This window comes from Halichoerus grypus, chromosome 6 (genome assembly GCF_964656455.1).
Source record: "Halichoerus grypus chromosome 6, mHalGry1.hap1.1, whole genome shotgun sequence".
Lineage (NCBI taxonomy): Eukaryota > Metazoa > Chordata > Mammalia > Carnivora > Phocidae > Halichoerus > Halichoerus grypus.
The window spans coordinates 168,399,124-168,422,360 of record NC_135717.1 but is presented as its reverse complement, the minus strand read 5'-3'; the positions used below and the strand labels follow the sequence as shown (position 1 = coordinate 168,422,360).

Below are 23,237 nucleotides of genomic sequence, written 5' to 3'. Positions count from 1 at the left end.
CATTCTGGAAAAAGCCCAGCTCCCTGATTCTCATGATGGAGGTAAGCACTTCGGTCACCAGCTCCAGCAGAGCTAGCTGCCAACCTAGGGCACACGCCAGGGGCCAGTTCTGTGAGTGAGCCATCTTGTACATGCTGCAAGCCCAGATGGTGGCAGCCCCAGAATGTATCTGACTGAACCCCCACGAGAACCCCAAGCGTGAGGTGCTCAGCTGAGCCCTTCCCGGATTCCTGACCCATAAAACTATGAGCAGAATTAAATGGTTGTGGGCTTTTTCCCCACCACTAGAATTTTTTTTTTTTAAGATTTTTATTTATTTATTTGACAGAGAGATAGAGAGAGAGCACAGATAGTCAGAGCGGCAGGCAGAGGGAGAGGGAGAAGCAGGCTCTCCGCTGAGCAGTGAGCCTGATGCGGGGCTCGATCCAGGGCCCTGGGATCATGACCCGAGCCGAAGGCAGACGCTTAACCGACTAAGCCACTCAGGCGCCCCCCCCCACCACTAGAATTTTTAAGCCAGAACAGGAACCCAAGACATAGAACTAATTTAGTTCTCGAATTTTCAGATAAAGACGTTGAACCCCAGAGAGATTAAGCAAGTTGCACAGGTTTTCACGGCAGAGGGAAGAGATGTGTGCAGGCAGGCTGATTCTAATATTCTGCCTCTTGACAATAAGGGGGTGGGGAAGCAAAGTTAACAAACGAATAGTAACACACAAAATGCAAAAATGTGTGCCAGGCAGGCTGACAGCACCCTGTTGAGGGAAGGTTGGTCCCTTTGGACCCACCATCCCTGACTGATGGACTTTGGAAAACACATACCACTTTTAAGAACCCAGCGATTTCTACAAAAATTGCCATTAATTTTACATTTCAAATTTGCACAATGTAAGTGGATGAAATTCTTCCACCTGTTATTTTCTCCTCTAAAACTTCCACGCTGCCTGGGGACGGCAGGTTTTGAGACCGCATGAGGGAAACCCTGACCCCTCGCCTCTTGGCATCTCAGGTGTGGGAGCTGGGAAGCTTCCTGACAAAAAAATATTAAAGCCATAAAATTAAAGGACATCAAATTTAACTGTTGGAAGCACCTTGGCTTTCATCTCCTCCAACCTTCCACCCAGGGCAAGACAAGGACAAGCCACGTGAGAGCAAAGCAGCTGCTTGGTAGGATGGCCCCAGCGGTGCCCGGAGGCGGCTGGGGATGAATGGCCAAGGAACCGTAGAGAAAATATGGCCGTCAGATCGCAGGGTCTGGGTGGTCACTGAGGGCTGGGAACTGGGTCAGCTTCATGGGCATGTGACCTGGGCTGTCACCCCTGCCTTGAAGGACCCCACACTTTAATGGCCTGCTTCACTATCTTGAAAGCCTTAATCATTTTTGAAAAAGGGGGCCCGCAAAGTATGTAGCTGGGCCAGGATGGAGAGGTCTGAGAGCTGGCGCAGGAATGAGCATTTCAGGGGAGCAGGGCAGGCAAAGCCTGGGAGCCAGGAAGCCCAGAATCAGCTCGGGAAGCGGTCACTTACCCAAGACCACTGGGCAGGCAGTGATAGCACAAGAAACTGAACCCAGTCTGGTTGGATTTCACGGCACCTGGTCTTAAACACTTTGCTCTCCTGTTGCCTGGGACGGACCTCTCACCGGAGCTGCCTTCTTGACTATTCCTACAATCTTAGCCTTCTTTTCCAGGGAGCCTTCCTGGATTGCTCTGGCCTAGTCATACTTGCCATTCCCTCCTTCCTTCATACTTCCTACCTAGCTGAGCCATGGTCCTTGTGTCAGCCTGTGTCCTTTCCCTGCCCCTCCTGGCTAGAGTCTACTGTGGCTTCCGGGCTCCCAGGCCAGTCCGGACAGGGCCTTGCACGTGCAAGAAGAATTTTTGGGCTCAGTCTTCTTGCTGCAAACCTCACGTGTAGATTCCGTGGTGCAGTCTTTCTCACCTTCCCATCCCTAGAGTTGGGCTCCTGCCTCAATTTTCCCGTCTAAAACTCCAAGGAACTGTGGGATAATGGGAGTCAGACAGGCCTGGTTCATATTCTGTCTTGCTACTCACTGTAAAGCAAGCAGCTCAGCCTCTGCAAGCCTCAGTTTCTGCATCTGTTAAATGGGAATAAATCCCCACCTTACCCAAGTGCTCAAGGTTGGCAACACCAGTCATGTGGATGTCACCTACGCCCTGATATACAGCGACGGCAAGGGCATCACAGCTCTGTGCTCTTCTCCCCTTCCCGGGACCCATAATGTGAGAAAACATCAGACAAGCCCCAAGGGACAGGCTACAGAATCCCTGACCGGTACCCTTCAAAACTGCCAAGGTCATGAAAAGCAAGAGAAGAATGAGAACCTGTCGTAGAGCAGAGGAGACTAAGGGGGCAGGATGACTGAATGTGATGTGGTCTCCGGGACGGGATGCTGGAACAGAAAAAGGACGTTAGTGGACAAACGGGCGAATCTAAGTGGAGTCTGGAGTTTAGTTAATAGTAATGTACCAGTGCTAATTTCTTAGTTCTGACAAACATACTGTGGTTATGTAAGGCGTTAACATGGTGAGAAGCTGGGTGAAGGGTACGCAGCCAAACGCTCTGAGGGAGCTCTACCTTTGCCTTTTTTCTCGAAACCTAAAATTATTCCAAAATAAGATGATTAAAAAACAAACAAAACCTGCACTGCTGTTATTGCTTTTGTCTGCCCAGTGTCCCTCCCCCATTCTTCTGCTGACAGGCCCTCCCCTGGTGACAAGGGTGGGGATACCTGTCCCAGGCTGGGCCATTAATTTGCCCTCATCATCCTGGCCACAGTGATTGGTCCAGGGGGTAAGCATGTGACCCAGGCTGGGCCAATCAGACTTCTTCCCTAGAATTGTTCAGCTTGGAACAGGAGGAAAAGCTCTCTCAGTCTGCCGGTCAGTCTGGGAGGCTGTCAGCCCGGGGTTGTGGGTGCTCCTGGTTCCATTGCAGAGGGACTATGGCCCGAAAGAACTAAGCCAGAGAGAGAGAGACAGAGAGAGAGAATGAATGCTGATGGCATTCAAGATGGCCTCCTTCTCCTTCCCAGTCTTCCGCAGGCACAGCCTCCCCAGCCTGCCCTGTTCTGGGAGCCAATATATCTTCTTTTGAGTTTAAGCCAAATCAAACTGGGCCTGAGTTGGGTTTCTGTCACTTGCAACCAATGAGTCCTGATTAATACCTTCCTCTCAAGTTGCTGTGAGGATTTGACGGGTTGTATATAACAGGGCACGGAGGCAGGCCCCCTATAAATGGTGAAGGATGTCGGTATCCTCTCCAAGGAGTCTGGGGCCTGCCCTGCTTGAACTCCAGCCTGCTTGGCTGTGGCCCTGACACCTGCCTCATTCCCCTCCTGGTTTGCACACAGCCCCCTGACTTCACACGTCCTCCCACCCTCAGGCCCTGCATGGGGACTCCTCCTCCTGGTGCTGGGAGCTGAGTGTGCTGCTCATTGGGCTCTGCTCTGGGAAAGGCACCAGAGGGGAGGAGGGGGAACTGGGCCTCTGGCAGAAAATTTCCTCCGCAGAAGTAGGGGGGGAAACCCCACATCGGTCTGGCCGGACCCAGTGAAACCAAGAGGTAGCTGGTGTTGGGAATGTGGAGGCTTGTCTAGTGCTTGTTCTGAGGATAAAATGATGGAGCTGTGGGGACCTGGTTCCACGGGCCCCAAGCAAGAGGAGCCGGGACGGGGGGAGCAGGAGATTTGAGAGAAGCTTGAGGGAAACCACAGGCAGAACAATCAGAAGGATTTGCGTGCATGAGCAAGGGCAGAAGTCGCTTTTTTATCTGAGGTCTGGGCTATGGGCCAGGAAGGGAGAGACACCACCGGGGAAATCCAGGGGATGTAGACAGGGCATGCTGCCACCTTTCCTGGGCACCTGAACTTGGGCTGGGAAGGACCTTGCAGAGCCTGAGGAGGGACGAGACAGGGTCCTGGGTTGCCCCCAGCTGCTCTGGCTATGTCACGCGTCTGTGCCTCGTTCCTTCTGGGTGTGCTGCCTGCCTGCCCCTCCGCACCTGTCAGGCTGGCAGGGAGCTGGGGCATCTCTTCCTGTGCGCACTCTCCTTCTGCCCAGGGCCCCCACCCTGGCCCCCGGGGCAGAGCTGAATTCACTCACCTTCCCACTCTCCCAGATATTTGCTTTCCTCCTCGCATGACTCTTCCTTCCTTCCTTCCTTCCTTCTTTCCTTCCTTCCTTCCTTCCTTTGTTCCCTCAGGCGTGAACTGGATCATTTTATTCCACAAACGTTTTGGGAGTGCCGACTGCATGATGGCTTCTGATCAAACAGAGGAGAAGAGGATGGACCCCACCCTTGCTGGTGTGGCAGAGACGGGGAGGGATGGGGCTGGGTTTAGGGTACACTTTGGAGGCAGAGCTCATAGGAGTCGTGGATGGCTCAGTTTTGTGGGGAGCCCGGGTGCCATCAAGGTGGCACCTGGGTTGGGGTCTGAGTAACTCGGTAGCAGCCATACACCCTCCATTCCCCACAGAACCTCGGGAACACACAGCTACTCTCCCGCCCACAGGGACCTTCAGACACCCAGATTTTAGAACGAGAGAACATTAAGTATAAAGGCTGAGAATGGGACGACCAAGCATCCTGTGGCTACAGCATGGCTTCCTCAGCAGGAAAACCTGGGTGGATCGTGGCATTGCTCCTTCCCCTCTGGGCAGTCTTGGTCAAATTGCTTAGCATCTCTGAGCTTCATCAGTGAAATGGGTATAAGAGCAGTAAGTACCTCGTAAGATAGCTGTCATTGCTCGCTGAGGCTTTAATTCATGGGAAACACTTGGCATCGAGCCTGAAAGAAATAGTAAACGCCCCAATTTTGAGCTATTATTATGATCCTAGGTAGAATGTGGCCAGGTTGCAGAAAACTCCAGATGCTAGAGTAAGGAGGTGGCGCTTTATCCCATGGAGTCAGAGCCGGGAAGATTTCGAGCAGAGAAAGAACAGGAGGAAACCAGCCAGTCAGCGTCTCCCCGGTCCCTGCAGCATCCTGAGTCTTGGGGCTGGCAGCAGGAAAACGGTGGCGAGCCGGGCCACGAGGCTGGTGACCTCCAGCCTCCCAGGAGCCTCCGGCTGCCCCAGTTCTGGACCCAGGCAGTAGAAGGGAGTCTACCCCCACCCCCAGCATCCCTCTGGGCAGAGCCAGATAGATGGTTTAATAACGCAGGCTGCCTGGCTGACCTTGTGGCCGCTGAGCCAGCAGAGACTCACGCCACTCCCCTGCTCTGGCTGCAGGGCCCAGGCCTGAGGTGCCGGCAGAGTCCCTGGACGGCAGAATTCTGAGGCCCCGTGTAAGGGTGCTTCGACCCGAATGGCAGACACCTTGACAGTGTGGGGCTCAGCAGCCTCTGGCTAGTGGGCAGCAAAAATCCGGTAGAGGCACAGTGCCTGGGCCCCCCTTATCCCCTTCTGGATCTCCCTGGGGGGTGTCTCAGAAGTGACTCCTGGCTCTGAAGGCTGGGGGAGGTGGTCTGTCGCATGCATGCAGACCCTACCTGTGTTGGAGCCGCCTCAGCCTCTCAGTCTGACCCTTGTGCCACTGGGTGGGGCCGCTCCTGAGGGCCCTCCCTCCCGGAGCACTCCCCTCCGTGCCTGGTGACTGCCTGGGCACCTGGGGCACAGACCAAGTCAGACATGGCCGGATCTGGGAGTTGCTCACCTTCCAGTGGAGACACCAGGTAGATCAATGGGGGTGGAGGGGTGGGGATCTCATTCCTTTCCTGTCCCAGGGTACCCTCTCCAGGTCTGCTTTACTGAGACTGGTGGGGAAGCAGGCTGGCCAAGCTTACCACCCAAGAATCTCAGCTCCAAGCCAGGCAGGCAGGGTGCCATCAGCACCCTTAATGAACTTCCCTGGGGGCCCTCCCATAACTTGATCTGTGGGTCAAAGGGTATTCCCGTGGATACTTCAAAATATCCCCTAGAGTGTGGCCTTGGCCTCTAAGCCTCATAGGCACCCTCTCCTGGGGGCTGCACACCCAGCCAGCCTCTAGTGTAGCCTCATCAGGGACTTTATGTACATTCTTCCTGCCCCATTAGCCTTGAGCTGCCCTTGATTCATGGATACGAGGACTAGAGACTCTCGGAATCATAGAATCCTATGGAATTAGGTTCTCCAGCTCCGGTATCTATACTCCTAATTCTGTTTTCGCCTCTGCTAGTCTGGATGCAGAACACAGAACTTTCTCAATTTCCCCCCAATATAATTGATTGACCTCAAGCCCATTGGCTCCCAAGATGCCTTCCAAGGATACCTTCCTCCCAGAATTCATATCCTGTGTCCTTCTCTTCCACAGTGAGCAGGGCGGACCTGTGTAACCAATAGGAAATTGCAAACATTGAGGATGTGTGACTTCGGAGGATAGGTCGTACAAGACACTGTGGCTTCCTCTTTGCTCTTGCTCGGGGGGGAAGCAGCCGCCATGCTGGGAGGACGCTCATGCAGTCCTGTTGAGAGGTCCATGGGACACAAACCGAGGCCTCCCGCCCACCGCCCGGCACCAACCTCCTCAAGCCCCAGCCCAGCCTTCGGATGAGTGCGGCCCCAGCAGCAGCCTGACTCAATCTTAGGAGATTTCTCAAGCAAGAATCACCCATCCCCAAATTCCTGACCGCAGTAAGAGTGCAATAATAACTGTTTTTTTTTTTTAATTCTGATATAAGCCACTGAGTTGAGGTAATGTGTTAACACAGCCACAGATGGCTAATATGATAAGCATGTAGATTTTTCTATTTTTTTTTTGGCGGTAAATAGTGTCACACCTTTCATAACACTAAAAGGAAACAGCCGATGACCTAGAAGTCGATAACCATCAAAAAATCTCTTTCACAGCTAAATACAATGAATTCAGATAAACAAGAGTAGAGAGTTTGAAAATAGCAAACACTCACTAAAGTAAATTGCTGCAAAATATCCATGAGCAAAGTAATTCTGGGTGAAAACATGAGAGGAAAGAATTAATGCAATATGATTAATATGTAGGTAATTGTAAATTAATACTGACCATACAAAGAAGAGCATGTAGACATTTCTAGAGGAAGCAGGGCAGGGAAGGTGTTTGGGGAGGCTGAAGTGGGGAGGGGGGATTATATTGCACACTCCACAGCAAAATGACTTAAAAATCCTTTTTGGAAATGGGTGTGTTCTCCAAAATCCATTCATGACCAGGCCTCCTCTGGGGATTTTGCTGCATCCCTCCTGTCCTGACCAGCAATCTCCTCCCCCCCCCACTTTCTCTCAACCCCCAGCTCTGCATCCTCTCATCCTTATTAGGACTGGGTATTTGCCCCCTGCCTTCAACCTTGCATACCCTGACCTGTCACAGTACCTAGCAAAACAAAACCCTCCCATGTAAAGGACCCCCCTTCCCGAGAACCTCAGTCTCCACATCTTTATATTCCATTGGGATGGCTCTATGGTGGGCAAGGTGCAGAGATTTTAGGAAGGGGAGCTTCAGTTTTCCCTTCTGGGTCCTGTGTCTCATCACTGGGTCTTGTCTCCAGTGATTGTAGCCTTGGTTCCAGCATCGGAGACACAGCAGAAAATCTGCTTTTTGGTTTGGATCTCAAACAGGAATGTGATGCCTCATACATACTCTGCTATCTGTGTGTTTCACTAAAAGCATCGCTTAACCTAATTTTCTTAATCAACTCAAAATGCCATGTAGACCAAGTGAAAAACAATTCATCCAAGTACAAAGGGTGGATCTTGCTGTTCACCTTAAACAGCGTGGGCAGCTTTTAGCATTCCTGTGTTCTTCTGGCTCTTACCGTTTCACTCTCTGAGCCCCGCAGAAAGGAAGAGCTTCTGGAAAAAGTGTCCTCGTGGTGATGTGGCCAGGGCAGGGGGCTCATTTGGATGTGGTCAACTCAGGGAGAAGGGGCACTCGGTGGTGGGCTGTTAGAAGCAGCTCCCAGGCACCGACAGGAGATTCCAGAACAGACAGGGTCTGGGGTCCAGGACGGGGGTCCAGGCAGCTGGAAACACCTGTCTGTCATCGGGCACTAAGGCTTCTGGGATGGTTCTGCTTCGGTGGTTTTTCCTGTCCACGCGTCACTCCACCTATGGCTCAACTAGCCCAGCAGGGGCGGGGGGGGGCATCTGGATTCGCATTCCACCAAGACCCCACATGGCGGTGGGGAGAGAGGCCATTGCGGCGTTGGCGGGAAGGGAGATAGACGCTGGGTTCCCAGAACAAAAGCCCCCTAATGTCCATTTCGGTGGCTTATTAGTAGGAATAATGTATGAAAAGTGCTGGGCACGGTGCTTGGTCCTGAGTGAGCCACCATACACGGTAGCTACTATGATGGAGGTGATGGGTGAGGAATAAGTCGGGGGAGGACACACGTGAGAATGAATAATAGTACGATATGGTGCATGCTGTGGTTCAGACCTACACAGTGTTCCAGGAACCAGTGGAGGAAGAAGTAACTTGGCCAGCTCAGCTTAGGGGTAGTCAGGGGAGGCTTCACAGAGGAGGTGGCCTTTGAGCAGTACCTGATGAAAGACTGGAAGTAGACAGGGGGGAGGGAATATGAGAAGAGGGAAGGCGTCCAGGCTGAGGGAACAGCAGCAGCAAAAACACAAATGGTATGGAGATTATGGGGTGAGAGTTTCATGGCATGTTCTGGAAAGGGCAGGGATTGGTGTCGCTGGGACCCAGAGCGTGTGTGGGGTGATACGAGAGGATGCTGGAGGGGTAAGTAGAGGCCCGACTGCCAAGGGTCTTATTTGGGGAAGTTAAGGAGTTGGGGTTTGATTCCCTGGCAGAGGACATACCACTGGTGCCTAGGTCTGCACCCAAGGCAGACATCGCCAATTGATCATGACACTTCCTGCAGAGGGAGAATCCAGGCAGCTGTTGCCAATCATCTGGCATCGTCATGAGAAATGAAACCTACTGCCTCCCTGTGTGGGGGCTATTGGAGGGTGAGGAGGAAGGTTGTCGCAGGTGTCCAGGTGAAAGACAGCAAGGCCTGACCTAGGACAGTGACTATAGGGATGGACATATTGCTGCCCACGTTTGTCTCAACCTTACCTGTCCATCTAGAGAGATTCTAGGCAGTCTCCTTATCACTCCTGCTCCCTAGGCCTGGCCAGGGTGCTGGGGGAGCTGCGTGTATGTGTGAGCTCCCTATGGGCTCTATTTTAGTGAGGAGGTTGCTGTCTTTCTGGACCTGCACTATCCAACATGGTAGCCACTAGCCACATACAGCTATTTAAATCTAAATTAATAAAGCAAAAATTAAAAATTCAGTTCCTCGGCCACACCAGCCACAATTTCAAGCACTCCACCGCCACATGTGGTTAGTGACGTTGGACAGTGCAGGTAGAACATTCCCACCATCACATGGCTCTCTCTCTAAAGTAAATAAATAAATAAATCTTAAAAAATTTTTTTTAAAAGGGGCACCTGTGTGACTCAGTCAGTTGAGTGGCTGACTCTTGATTTCTGTTCAGGTCATGATCTCAGGGTCATGTGATCAAGCCCTGCGCAGGGACGGGTTCCACACTCAGTGGGGAGTCTGCTTGTCCCTCTCCCTCTGTTCTTTCCCCTGCTTGTGCGCACTCTCTCTCTAATAAATAAATAATCTTAAAAAAATAAAATATTTCCACCATCACAGAAAATTCTATTGGACAGTGCTCATCTAGAGAATGCCCAATCAGGTGTCCAGATAGTGTGGTCCACCATGACATTTCGGTGAGCCCAGGCCAACTCTCTCTTCTATTTAGTGGCAGTGACTAAGTTAAGAGTTTGAAAGTCTTTCTGGTCTATGTCTGCCTAGTAAGGACAGTCTCCAGGGAGAGATTCTTAGAACATTTTAGAGCTCAAAAGCACCCCAGAGCTAAACCAGCTAGACCTGGAGGTCCCAAGGGGTAAGGGAGTGCTCATGTAGTAGGCCAGCATTGTGTTGGGGACAGGGCTGCTTTTGTTATTCTCATTTCACCAAAGGGAAACTGAGGCTCAGAGAGGGGTGTGACCTGTCCCTTGGCAGATGGCTGGGAAAGTCACCCAAGCCGAACCAGAAGAGGTTGTTTGGCCACCCACTGCTTGGTATGCCTTGAGATCATGGCTTAGTTCCTTGGGCCGGAGCGGATTAGGTGGGCCTCACCAGTGCCCACCTCTGAAGAGGGTCTGCTCGCAAGAGCCGCACGGGGGTAATACTGGGGCTGGGGGTGCGGTGTGGAGCTCTCTGCAGTTGCGCACTCCATCCGCCAGAGGGCGCAGGGGTCGCCGTGTCTCCTCCTGAGGTGAGCGGGGCGGTGGGGGAAGGTTCTTCTGGCAAGGACTTTGGCCTGGGACCCTGCTTCTTGCCCCAGCTCTGTACGGGGAACATGCAATGCGTTCCGAACAGCCCTTGCCCTCTAGGAGGGCTCAGTTCAGAGGGCAGAGACAGCGTAATGACTAATGACTTGTAGGATCTGCAGTGAGGGGCCTTGAAGGGTGGGTAGGAGTGTGCCAAGCAGCCTGCGGTGCAATTGTGGAGAGAAGAGGTGCAACCCTGTTGTCTGTCTCCTACTTGGGGAGATAAAGGTGGCCTGCGTCCCAGGTCTTCTCTGTCCTCCCAGTCTCATCCTGGACCTGCTTTCCTGTTCTCTCGTCGACAGGAGGGAGGAATTTCTTTTCTTTCTTTCTTTTTTTTTTTTAAAGATTTTATTTGTTTATTTGAGAGAGAGAATGAGACAGAGAGAGAGAGAGAGCATAAGAAGGGGGAGGGTCAGAGGGAGAAGCAGACTCCCTGCTGAGCAGGGAGCCCGATGCGGGACTCAATCCCGGGACTCCAGGAACATGACCTGACCCGAAGGCAGTTGCTTAACCAACTGAGCCACCCAGGCGCCCCTGGAGGGAGGAATTTCTGAGCAGACGTTCTTGTTTCACCAGTGATGCCCAGCTCTGTGGAGTTCCCTGTACACACACACCAGGCTGTTTCACGCCTCTGTGCCTTTGCACAGGCTGTTCCCACAGCCTGATACATCCCTCTCCACCTTCTTCAGCTGACCAACTCTTACTCATCGTCAAGATTCAGCTCGGGCAGTGGCTCCTTCTGGGGAGTCGCTGCCGTTCCTGGCCTGGATGGGATGCTCCTGCTGCGAGTTCCCGCGGCCCGGACCTCACGGTCTGCTGTGCGCCACCCGAGGACAGGCACTGGATGGATGCCTGTCCTCAGTGATGGAGACGCAGAGGCCCTGCTCCAGTGTGTGGGTTTGCGGATCGCGGGGGCCGAGAGAAGGCGCGCGTTTCTTCGTGTACACGGGACACAAGCCGAGTCTCCCCACCAGGTGCTTGTGTGCCCAAGTGCAGGAGTACCGGCCCGGGTGCCAGAACTTTCTGTCTGAATCTCCTACCTCCTCCCCCTAGCTTCTACCCTTTTGTGGGTGGCGCAGGTGTGTGGGGGTGCTGGCCAGGGAGGGGCTAGGGCCGAGGAAGAGTCTCCGGGGTGGGGGGTGAAGGGTAGTGAGCCGCTGCCAAGAGCCCCTGCACAAGGGTCGAGATCTGGAGTCTAACACTGTCTCTGAGGTCAAGTTCGCTGCGTGACCTTGGGCGAGTCTCTCCTCTCCCCCGAGCCTCAGTTGGCTCGCCTGTAAAATGGGAACGCAGTAGCCGCACTTCTCGGGTTGCCCGCGGTGGAGCACTGGCCGCGGGCGGCGGGGACGAGGTGAGGCGGGGGTCCACCCGCGGAGGTGGAGTCGGGGGTGGGGCGGAGGCCGCGGGCGTCCCCGGGCGGGCGCTGGGGGGCGCTGCGCACCTCGGGCGGCCCGCCCCGCGGCAAGTTTGCCTCCAGCTGTTGAATGCGCTCGCGACGGCGGCGGCGGGACCCGGAGCCCGCGGGGTGAGCGGGGCTGGGGGCCGGGGCGGGGCCGGGGTGGGGGTGGCGCGCCCGGCCGGGGCCGGGGGCTCCGGGGTCCGCGCGGCCGCCGCCGCCTCCCCGGGCGCTGCAGCTGCGGCGGTGGAGCCGGGCGCGGCCCCCGCCCCGCGGCCGCGTGTCTGTGCGTGCGCGTGTGGCCGTGGCAGGAGCCAGCCGCGAGAGGGGGCGGGCGGGGTCTCGCTGCGGACAGGCCTGCGGAGGGAGCCGGGCGCCGGGGCGGGCCCGGGCGGACGGACAGACGGCCGGCCGCGGCCCCTGACGCACGCTGCGCCCCGGCCCCCTCCCGGGCGGCGGGCCCCGCCGAGGCAGAGGCGCGGCGACGGGGAGGCGGGGGTGGCGGTGTCTGCGCGCACACGCTCGCTCGCAGACACACACACACACACACGCACACGCGGGCCACGCCACAGACACACGGCACGCACCGAGCCCCGGCCGGGCGCCGCGCACACTCGCACCCGCGCTCACACTCACACTCACACTCGCGCGCAGGCCCCGCAGCCGCCGCCGCCGCCGGAAGCGGCGCTCGGCCCGGATCCCGGCTGGGCTGGAGGTAAGTGAATCCCTCCGGATCCGAGCGCCCGCGAGCCGGCGGAGGCGGTGGGAGTGAGGGCTGGAACCCGGAGGGCACCCCCCTCCGCCGGTGGGGGTGGGGCTTGCCGGGGGACACAGCCTTGGGGGGGGTAGGATGAGACCGGGAAAGCCACCCCCAGGGGCTCCGGGGTCTGGCGATCGCTGTGAGACCCCCGGGGGACCACCCAGTGCGGGGGGTGCCGGTGGTGGTGGGCGGAGGCGGGGTGTGAGGACGCGGAGGACGGTCGGTGAGGTGAGCATTTTTGGGGGGTGGTGCGGAGGCTCGAGGGTGGACGGCTGTACCAGTCAGTGCCACACCGCACCTTATTGCCCCCATCCTGGCGAATCGGGGACCCTAGCCCCCTCTCTCACCGGGTGCTGCCGGGGTCGAGGAATTCATCTTCGTAGCTGGTAAGGGGGGTTTGATTGGTGCTGCTCCAGGGGGAGGGGGGCAGGGTGGGGCTTTACCCCCTTTACCCGCAGGAGGGCGATGGATTTGCTAAGAGGACCAGATGCGGGGAATGGGGTCCCCTAGGTGGGTGGGGACCCTTGCAAAGGCTTTGCCCCTTTCTCCGTGGTGCTGGTGTGGGGCAAGCGGGGAGGCAGCCCGGGGAAGCAGCAGGAATCGGCGTAGACTGCAGCTCTGGCAGGGAGGGCCACTGCCGGGCTGCGTGTGTGTTTGCATGTGTGGACTCCGGCAACTGGCAGAAGATGGGGGCAGGGGGGTGGGCGTGTTGCCTGGGGGGGCGGTGTGTGCACGTGGGGAGGGATGTGTGTGCCCTGTGTGTGCACACAGCGCTGTGTGCACGCGTGGACCCTGCTCGCTCTGTCTGTACACACACACACGCACACACACACATACACACACACACTGTCTGTGGCCCAGCAGGATTTTCTTGGAATGTTTGGAGGGGACAGAGCTGGTCTGCATGTCTGTGTGTGCACTCGGGGAGCGTGTGTCCAGGACAGAGGCAGCCACAGTGTGTCAGGCATGCCCAAGGAGAGGCTAGAAGGGGATGGTGGCGCTGGCCCTCGGCTGAGCTCGGGAGGAACATGGGACTTGAGGGCACTTTCTGTCGCTGTGCGCTCCGTGCTGTGCCCCTTTCCCCGAACCCTTCCTAGCCCAGTGGCAACCTCTGGAGGGCGCTGCCTCCATCCCCCTGCCCCCCCTGCCCAGACACAGGTGTTGGATTGGAGTATGTGTGTGTGTGTCCGGGTTGCGGATGTCGCTGTCAGCAGGCCAGGCTGTCGGAGGAGGAGAGAAGCCGGCGGGGGGGGGGGGGGGGTGTGTGTGTGCTGGCAACACCTGGAGGAATGTGGTAGAAGCTGCCAGCCCTGGGCTGCCTGATTTAGTCATTGAGGGACATTTTCATACAGGGAGCCGCATCACGGGGGTGGGGCGGGGAGGATTTGCCTGTGACATGTGTGTCCATGGCTCACACACCTGCGCCCGTGGCCTGCGGGGCACCTGTGGGACAGATCGTGTCTAGGCCCGCGGCAGGGCACGTGGGCCTCCGCATGTGTGTAAACGTGTGTCCTGTGAGGAATGCACACACGCGCACATGCACACTCAGACCCTGTCTGTGAACGCCTGTCCGGAGTGACTCTCGAGCCGTGTATGTGGGTGGCGACCTCTGGGCCATCTGCCCCTGAGCAGCAAGAAAGACGAGTAATCGTGGGGGGGGGGGTCTTGGGGAGAGGTGTGCGTAACGCCAGCATGGGCCTGTGGGTGTGACGTCAGAAGCTCTGGGTGTGACGTCAGCTCCAGGCTGCCAGTGACGTCACTGGGACAGCAGGGTGAGGGGTCACCCCCAGCAGCCGGAGTGTGTGATGTCAGTGGGAGGGCGTGTGGCTGAGTGTGGTTCCGTCCCCTGTGTTGTGAGCCGTGAGAGGGGGAGGAGGATGGAGCCCCTGAGTGAGTGGTCCCTCTCCAGATGCCCCAAGTGGGTGTGGGGCCCCTCTCCTGAAGGCCTCTCCTCTGCCCCCCACCTTTCAGTGGGGCGCCTCTTCCCCTCCCCCGATAGTCCCTGTTCTCCACCAGCCCCAGCCAGGTCATGGAGATACGTGTTTGTGAGCGAGGCTGTGTGTGCAAATTCATGTGACAGCACAGCCGGGGGACGGGGCCCGCTGGTTCCAGACCACGTGGCCACTCTGTGCTTTGTGATTTAGGCCTTCCTGTCACCTCTCCGGGCCTCAGTGTCTCATCTGTAACCTGGGGCAGGGGTGGTTGGAAAGGTGAGGGGTGTCACGGGAGACAGTGAGCCTCCGGGTGCCAGGTGCCTGGCCCATGGTGGGGGCTCGGCCCACCGTGCCCCTGGCCTCCTGTCCCCCAGCTCAGAGTCTAACTTTGTAAAGAACTTCTTTCTGCCTCCTCGGATCCTCAGAGCCGTCCTGTGGGGCGGGCCGGCCGGCTGCTATCATGTGACACTTGACAGATGAGCAAACTGAGGTCGGAAGGGTAAAGCAAGCTGTCTGTTGATTCATTCCTCAGCGAGCATTTGCCCCCATCTGCCTTCCCCAGCTCGGTGGGTGCGTGCTGGGAGACACACTGGATTGGCAGGTCCCTTCCTGCAGGGCACTTTCATTGTTTTTATGGAGGGACATGGAGCTCTGTGCAGTGGAGGTGGGGAGTCCCCAAGGCGGAGGGTCCACTGGCCACTGTAAGAGGCTGCCTCGACCCCCAGTCCTTCCACCCTACAAGCTTCAGCGATAGGCAGGGTGACAGAAATGGGTGCTTCTGGCCGCTGAGCCTTTTCTAGCACGCTCCATACCCGCTCCCCAGTGTGGCTTCCTTGTTCCCTGAAGTCTGCGGGACTTGTGCTTTGGAAGCAGAACCGGTTCCAGTGACAGCTTGGCTGAGCGGCTGTGTGTGACACGGGGGTCAGCCCCGCTCTCCTCTGTCTGCGAGGCGGCGGCTGCTGTCTTGCAGGCTCAGTGAGCGAGTGTGAAAGTGTGGCATCCACGCGCAGGGCCGGGAGGTACCCATCACAGTTACCGTCCCCGATTCCAGCTACAGTGCCCCCCGGGCTCAGCTCTGTCCCCCCACAGTCGGTGGTGGTGCCCTGGGCCGTGCGGAGCAGAAAGCCAGGAAGCAGGATCAACTGGAAGCCCGAGCCTCCTTAACTGGTAGTCCAGAAGGTTAACTCAATCCTCTGCCTCTCACTGCCCCGTCCAATCCCCTATTAAATTAACCTTCTCGTGGCTCAGTTAGCACCTGGGGCAGAGTCACTGCCATTATTACCGGAGGTCCTTATTCCTCAGGGGGTGGGGGGGGTTCTGGGGGTTGGAATAATAGAGCCCCTCCCCCTCTTCTCTGCAGACAGTCCCCAGGGAGGCCCCAGAGAGGCCCTGAGGGCTAGGGAGCCACCCGGGCAAGCCCAGACTGCTTGGTGACACTGGCAGCAATAATTACAGTGATAATAATAATAATAATAATAATAATAATAATAATAATAATGATATGAGCTAATATTCACTGAGCCCAAGAGCCAGGCCCGGGGTGAAGCTCTTTGTAAGTATTTAATCCCCACAGAACCTTCTGCAGCACAGCTATTCTTATTCCTCATTTCCCACACAAGACACAGAGAGGTTGCAGACCAGCTCAGGGCCACACAGCAGCGGAACCGGGACTGGAAGCTCCACATCAGCACCATGAATCGGTGAACTCCTCTGCCAGGGGACCTTTGCGGGGTGTCCCTGAGTGAGGGGCCTCTCTGGGCCTTGACTTGTTCATCTGTCAGCAGGAGAAGCAGTGGGTGTGACAGTGGCCGCAGGGACAGAGGGGCAAAAAGGCTCTAGGGTCTCAGGCCTGGTCCAAATTCCTTCTGTGTCCCCTGTCCCCCCAGGGTGACCTCTGACATCCCTGAAACCAGCAGCACGCTCTCTTCTTGTCCCCCAGCACTGAGCAAAGTGCCGGCACCCAGCGGGTCCTCTGGAGGGGGCGCCCCTGGGTGATAGAGGGGATGCTGCTCCCAGATCAGTATCTTCCCCAAGCTCGGAGGCTGTCACGGCCTCAGCTGCAGTCCCCCTGGGCCACTCTACCATCCTCTCCCTCCTGTCTCGCTCGCGGAAAGATTAGGGGCCCGGGGTCCAAATTCCGTCTCTTTTTAACGGTGTGTGTCTTGGGCGAGTAAGTTCCCTTCCTGAAGGCCCTGCTTCCTCAATATAAAGTGGGGATAACGATGCCGGGTTCCTAACTTTTCCAGTGTGGTTACATAAGAGAATGTCAAGTGTGGAGCATTGTGTCTGGCACGTAGTAGGTGCCAATTAGATGAGTTCCCTCCCCCTTCCCATCTGTCTCCCTTATTCATTCCTGGTTCTCTGGAGTGGGTCCTGGGCTGTGTGTTTGTGTGTGTGTGTGTGTGTTTATCCCTCCCTCTCCTTTCAGCTTCTACGTTCACCCCCTGAAATACCTAGAAACTGTTTCAGGAGCCAGGCTAGGGGGCCCCGCAGAGGTGTGAGTGGGGCCTGGGAGCTGCCTGTCCCCGCAGTTGGAACGTGCAGAGGGGCTGGGAGGGGGTAGGGCATGTCTGTGTGTGCACCTGTGCGTGTACGTGACCGTGTGTATGTGTGTGATGCCGCATGGGCCTCAGCACGCTGGTCCTCGCCTCTCCCAGGGGGGAAGGTGGGGAGCAGTTCTGAAGGGCTGCCTGACCAGCCTGCTCGGGGCCCAGCCCCAAGACTCAGGCCTGACTCAGTTTCCCTCCTTGGCCTGTCTTTGTCCTCTGTCTCTGAAATTCACCTGGGATGGTGGAGAGACACAAGTGATGGGGTTGGCAGCCCACCTCCCTTGCTTTCTGTGCTTCTCACTACCAGGGTCGGGGTGGGGGGGGTGTTCATGGTTCTGCTTGTTTAGCTGTTTCCTGTCTGTCTTTCCTTCTAGTACATCAGCTCCACACAGGTGCAGACTAGTAGGCCCTCAAAAATGACCTGTGCAAGTTCTTCTTATCTACATGCTATTGAGGATGGACTGAGGCATTTTGCATTCAGTACACACACACACACACACACACACACACGCACGTGCGTGCACAAGCATATCTCACCCGGGGATAACTGCTGGGCCCGGGGCTCAGGCAGGAACGCACACAGAGAGGAGTCACATGGAACATCTGGAAGAGAGATGAGACACGTGAAACATCTGCCAAGGGCCCAGCGTGGGGCCCACACACAGTAGGGCCTGGGTGACAGGGGGTTCTTGGTTGTCTGTGCCCCGACCCCGAGGGGCTGGCCAAGCAGGCTGCAGGGCAGGTGCTGAGCCAGCCTGGGGAGCAGGGTGGGAGAGGCTGGGCCCACTTGTGCTCAGGGCAAGGCCGGATTCCCGTGACCGCACACATGCCGTGTGCCAGGCACAGGGCTCAACACCGGCTATTATCTTGTTTAATTTTGGCTGGAGGAGGGCGAAAGAGGGCCAGCCAGTGTCTGGGTGGGGGCAGGCCCGGTGGAGAGACCGTGGGAGCCAAGGTCTGGAGGTCGGAAAGCGTGGAGTGGATTTTGGGAAGATGAGCCTGGAATGCAGTTGGGGGATCCATTACACAGGACGGGAAACTTTGGGCTGAGAAAGGGAGCGCCAGAGTCTCTGGGTGTTTGTTAAAAAATGCAGATTCTTGGGCCTCGTCGGCTGAGATTTTGATTCAGGAGGGTTGATGTCGGGCCTGGGAACCTGCATTTTTAATGCACTTCCAGACTATTAATTCACCCATGTTTGCTGGTTGGAGGGCAGCTGAGGGGTGCATCTTCCGGATTTCCCACACAGGTAGGGGGGCAGCAAAGGCATCTGCCTTTTTCAGAGAAGTCTGGGCTCAGAGAAGTGTGGCCCCTTGTCTTCGGCAAGACCAGGCCAATACTGACTAATAATCTCCACGGTCACCGACCGCTGTTCTAAGCTTGTTCAGTGGCCCTCCTTAAACCCTCAGAACGACCCTCTGCTTCATTCCCGCTGCACAGACGAGGAAACAGAGGCAGAGTCTGCGGTCACGGGTTCAAGTTCGCACAGCTGGTAAAGGCATGAAGTGCGGTGGGGATGAAATGAGACTGGAGGGGGCCGGCCTGGCATCTGGGAGAGACCATGCCCTCCCTCTCCCTTCCTTTGGTGCCAGGGTCCTGGTGGAGCTGAGCCTGGAGTTGTGCATGCGAGCAGAGGCCAGGGGCCACCAGGCGGTGGAGGTGGGAGCAGAGAAGCCCGAGGAGGGCGGAGAGCCGGGAAGGCCTCCCGGAGGCGGCAACGCAGAGTTGCGTAGCTGTGGCCCGAGGCCGGTCATCCGGAGGGCGCTCTGGCCGAGGCAGGTCCCGATCCCGCGGGCGGTGAGGTGTGTCCATCCCCGGTGCGCGTCCCGGGCGGGTCCCCAGGGCGCACCCGCGCGCAGCAATCCCCGCCCTCCCACCCCAGCGGGGCACGTGCACGCCGGCGGGGTGGGCGGGAGCGCGCGCACGGAGCGCCCCCCGCCGCCCCCCCCCCCCCGGCCCCGCGCCCCCCGCCCGCGCCGTGGCCCGCAGCCCGCCGGGGTTCTGCCGGGTTTCTGCCTTACTTCCCTGTGCTTAGAATTTGCAGCCGCATGCCTTGCCGCTCGCAGCCAATTTCACGGCCTCTGGGCTCGGCACGGTTCGCGGGATCGTAAACCCGCGGGGGCCAGGCAGGGGCTGGCGGCAGGCCTCGGCGCGTGCCCCGGGAAGGGGGCGGAGGGGCGGCCCGAGCGAGGGCCTGCGACTTGTTGGGACGGGGTGCGTGTGTCAGGTGGGTGTGGATGGGCTGGGAGGGCGGCGCCGCGGGTGTGCAGGCGTGGCCCTGCGTGTGCTGGGGGGGGGTCTGGGAGTGGTTCCCCGTGCGTTGGTGTGTGGGGGGCCCGTGCAGGGGCCCCTGTGCCTGTGGGCATGTTTGTCTGGGTGTGTATGGTGCAGCCCGAGTGCGTGTGGGGGGCCGTCCACGGTGAGTGGGCGCCAGTGCGTTTCCATGAGTGTGTTGAGGGGCGTGTGTGCTGTGGCCGCGGGCATGGTGGCACAAGTGTGAGTCTGCGTGTTCAGGTGGGCACCGCTCTATCGGGGTTCTGTGGGCAGCTGGGGACAGCGCCTCTGGGTCTCTGTGCACACGGCCGTCGGAGGGGCTGTGGAATTCAGGTGTTAGCTGCTGCCTGAGTGTCCTGGGGGGTGCTGGTGTGCGTGAGGGTGTCTGCTGGCCACCGGGCTCAGGGTCCAGTGTGGAGGAGGGATCCCTGGGGACCTGGGCCTGGGAGCCCTTTCCAGGAGCCAGCTGGTGCGTCCTTGTCCTCTGCCTTGGAGCGGGGCAGCGCAGGGCCCCGGGGCGCACGTCTGTTCTCTGGCCACCGGCTGCCAGCCCTGGGAGGGTCTAGTATGTTTATGAATGGCAGTGTGGAGGGGGCCAAGGCCTCCTGCCTGTGCGGGAGGGCTGGGAGGACTATCTAGGCTTGTGGGGGGTGCGGGCCAGGCAGGGAGAGGGGCCTCTGGGGGAAGAGAGTGAGTGTATGCGTGTGCACGGGTATGCACAGATGGGGGAAGGTGGGGTGGAGGCCCGTCTGTCTGGAAGTGTGTGTGTCTGTGCCCCTGGAGGTCAGGCAGGGGCATTACTCTTAGGGTGTGTGAGTGCATAGGCAGCATTGCACCCAGCAGGGCACGGGCTGTGGGCACACTGAGAGAAGGGGTGTGTGCCCGAGTCATCAATGGGAGATGGTAGGCTGGGGGGGGGGTGGGGAGGTGGGGAGGTGCTTGTTCCCTGCAGTGGAGGGGCTGGGGCCCAGTTGTAGAAGGAGTAGGTCAGGTTGGTGTTGGGGTGACCAATACGAGGGTGGTGTGGTTGCCCATGTGAGGAGGGAGGGGCTGTGTATGTGAGCACCTGGCCACGGGGAGTGGGAGGGTGTGGGGGGCATCCCCCCTGGGTATGCTGTGTGTGTTCGTGACTGAGTGGGGTGTCTGGCTGGGATGTGGGAAGAACCTCCAGGCCCTGGGGCTCTGCAGGGGTCAGGAACATGGGCTAGGCTGGGGTGGGGTGGTAGGAATGGGGTCCCTTCAGCACCCAGAAAATCCACCCATCGTGGCTTGCCCCTCCTCCAGGAACCAGGGAGGGATTGAAAGAAGTCCTGTGGTCCTGGCCCCTTCCCTCCTCTCACTCCTGAACCCAATGGGGTAGGATGGGGACCCAGACTTCCATCTCTCTTTTCCATCATCTTTCTGTATCCATCTCCCAGCCTCCCTCTCCCCCACCTCCCAGCCTCTATCTCTTGCACCTCCCACCCTCCATCTCCCAGCCTCCCTGTCCCCCACCTCCCAGCCTCCATCTACCCCATCTCCTAGCCTCCATCCCCCTGCTTCCATCTCTCCATCTCCCGGACTCCATCTCCTCCTCCTTCTCCCTGCCTCCATCTCTTCCATCTCCTCCATCTCCTAGCCTCCATTTCCCCCATCTCCCAGCCTCCATCTTCTTCACCTTCTTGATTCCATCTCCCCCATCTCTCAGCCTCCACCTCCCCATCTCCCACTCCTCCTTGCCTCCTTCTCCCCCTCCTCCCTGCCTCCCTCTCTCCCATCTCCCTGCCGCCCTCTCCCCCATATTCCAACATCCATCTCCCCCCTTCTCCTAGCCTCCATCTCCCCCATCTCCCAGACTCCTCTCTCCCATTTCCCAGCTTCTATCTTCCAGCCTCTATCTCCCAGCCTCCATCTCCTTGCCCCCATCTCCTCCTCCTCCCCACCTCCCTTTCCTCCATCTCCCCCCATCTCTCCACCTCCTAGCCTCCCTCTCCCTCATCTCCCCACCTCCATCTCCTTCATCTCCCAGCTTCCATCTCTCCACTTCCCAGCCTCCATCTCCCTCACCTCTCTGCCTCCATCTTCCTCCTTTCCCAGCCTCTATCTCCCCACCTCCCAGCCTCCATCTCCCTGTCTCCATCTCCCCCAACTCCCAGCCTCCGTCTCCCTGCCTCCATCTCCTCGCCTCCATCTCTCTACCTCCCAGCCTCCATCTCCCCCATCTCTCTCCATCTCTGCCTCCATCTCCCTCCATCCCTCCCCTCTCTCTGCCTCCTCCCTCTCTCTCACACTGATATTCATTTGTGGTATATTCGGTTGCCATGGGAAACCTAAGAAAGAAGTGAGTGTACCCTTCAAGACTTCAGCATTTTCCCTCCTCCCTCCCTCCTGCTGCCCCCCTCCCCCTCCTTCTCTCCTCCTCTCCTCTCCCTCCCTCCCCTTTCTCCCCCTCGCTTCCTCGCAGAAGGAGAGGACCTGGGTGAGAAGCTGCTGCCGCCCGAGCTGGACCAGGACCCGAGACCCCTTTGATTTTGCTGCTGCCGCTGGCCGCCACCCAGGGGGCCTCCCTGAGACCAGGCCAGGGATAGAGGCTCGTGGGCTGGAGGGCCCCCTTAGCCCGCAGACATCGGTAAGGACAGGGTCCTTCTGACCGTGTGCGAGTGTGAGCAGGGCTCACATCACCTGGCCTTGCGAACTGTGGTGTAGCTGGGCCTGTCTGTCTCCCGTCCGGCCCTCCCTGCCTTGCCGCCCCCCCACCCCGCCCCCAGCTGTGGGCGTCCCCACCTGCCCCTCCCCAGCTTCCCTTCCTCGGGGCCTGTGAGGCAGCTGGCTGAGTGGCAGGCCTTTCTGGAGGCCGGGACAGGCCCACCGTGGTGGGTGGGAGGGAGTCGCACTCCTGCCCCTTGGCCCGCCAGGGCCTGCCTGCACCCCAGCGGGGTCGGGGTGTCTGTGCCCGGCCTGGGAGAGCACGGTCTCCTCTCCTCCCTGAGGTGGGGGGGGGCTTCCCACTGTAGAGAGGGGCAGACCGAGGGGCTGGGAGTGAGCTGGGAGCAGAGACAGGCGGGGCAGAATCGATAGCGGGTCTGGTCGGGCGTCTGGAATTCCGTCAGGAGGGCGGTCAGAAAGCTGGAGGCCGCAGACAGGCTGGAGCTGTTCTGTCTCGGCTGGGGCTGGTGGCTGCCTCCGAGGGGAGAGACTGTCACAGTCACCGCGGCTGTGTTGGTGGTGGCCACGTGGAGGGAGCTGTGGTCCGGGCGGGTGCCGAGTGGTTGCCTTGGCGAGGGAGCCGCCTCTGTGGCATCGTGGTCTCCATGGAGAGAGGAGGAGACGGAGGGAGGAGGCTGGCGGTCTGGGCACGGTGTTGGTGGTTGCTAAGGAGAGCGAGATGCCGTCTCTAGGATGAGGTGGTCCCCACGTGGAGGGCCTGTGGCTGCCGAGGTGTGGAGGGCCCCGGGGAAGGGCCGGTGCTGGGTGCTCTAGAGGGGCCGTGCAGGGAGCGAGGGGGGTGGTGGGGGCTCCGTGGGGGTGGGGTGGGGGGGACAGGGAGGGACTGCGGCCCTGGGCTTGGTTCTTTGGGGAGGACAGAGGCACAGTGGGTGGGTCTGAGCTGTGCCCTTCACTTCCAGGCTCATCCTGCTCTTCACTCCCACTTCTGCGGCCAGGTGCCCCCACCTCTGCCTCCTGGAGCCTTCCTCCTCCTCAGGGCCTTTGAGCAGACAAGTCCCCCCATCCGGATGCATGTTCTCTCCTTGTCCCCAAGTGACTTGGTCCCCATCCCTCAGGTTTGCTGTGCTCCAGGATACCCGGCATTGATACCTGCCTCTGAGGCACGATAGGGGAGGTAACTTGCCCCAGGTCGCACAGCAGGCACACGCGCAGCGGGGCTGGGATTTGACCCCTGGGCACCTGTCTCCCCAAATGTCCAACTCACCTGTCCTGACTCCTCCCCTGGGAAAGCCTGCCCCTCCGTGACTGCCACACTGAGAGTCGTCTCTCTCTCCCCTCAGTCCCCAGGCACTTTT

The 23,237-nt window shown here is 58.4% G+C and overlaps 1 protein-coding gene across 21 annotated transcripts in view; it reads left to right on the top strand.

Annotated features, from left to right (window-relative positions):
• The window catches only part of ELFN2 (extracellular leucine rich repeat and fibronectin type III domain containing 2), a 92,181-nt gene that overhangs the window by 23,865 nt on the left and 45,079 nt on the right, over nt 1-23,237 (top strand). For 7 of the 21 annotated variants that reach the window (XM_078076572.1, XM_078076581.1, XM_078076574.1 and 4 more), the window contains one exon: nt 6,315-6,634. The exons of 2 other annotated variants lie outside the window; for them this stretch is intronic. The gene's annotated coding sequence lies outside the window, so the exon portion shown is untranslated. Of the gene's footprint in view, nt 1-4,534; nt 4,740-6,314; nt 6,635-11,816; nt 11,851-12,199; nt 12,437-12,660; nt 12,868-21,679; nt 21,845-23,237 lie in introns of those variants that run through there. 12 more of the 21 variants (XM_036108697.2, XM_078076583.1, XM_036108703.2 and 9 more) reach the window with 9 other exon arrangements.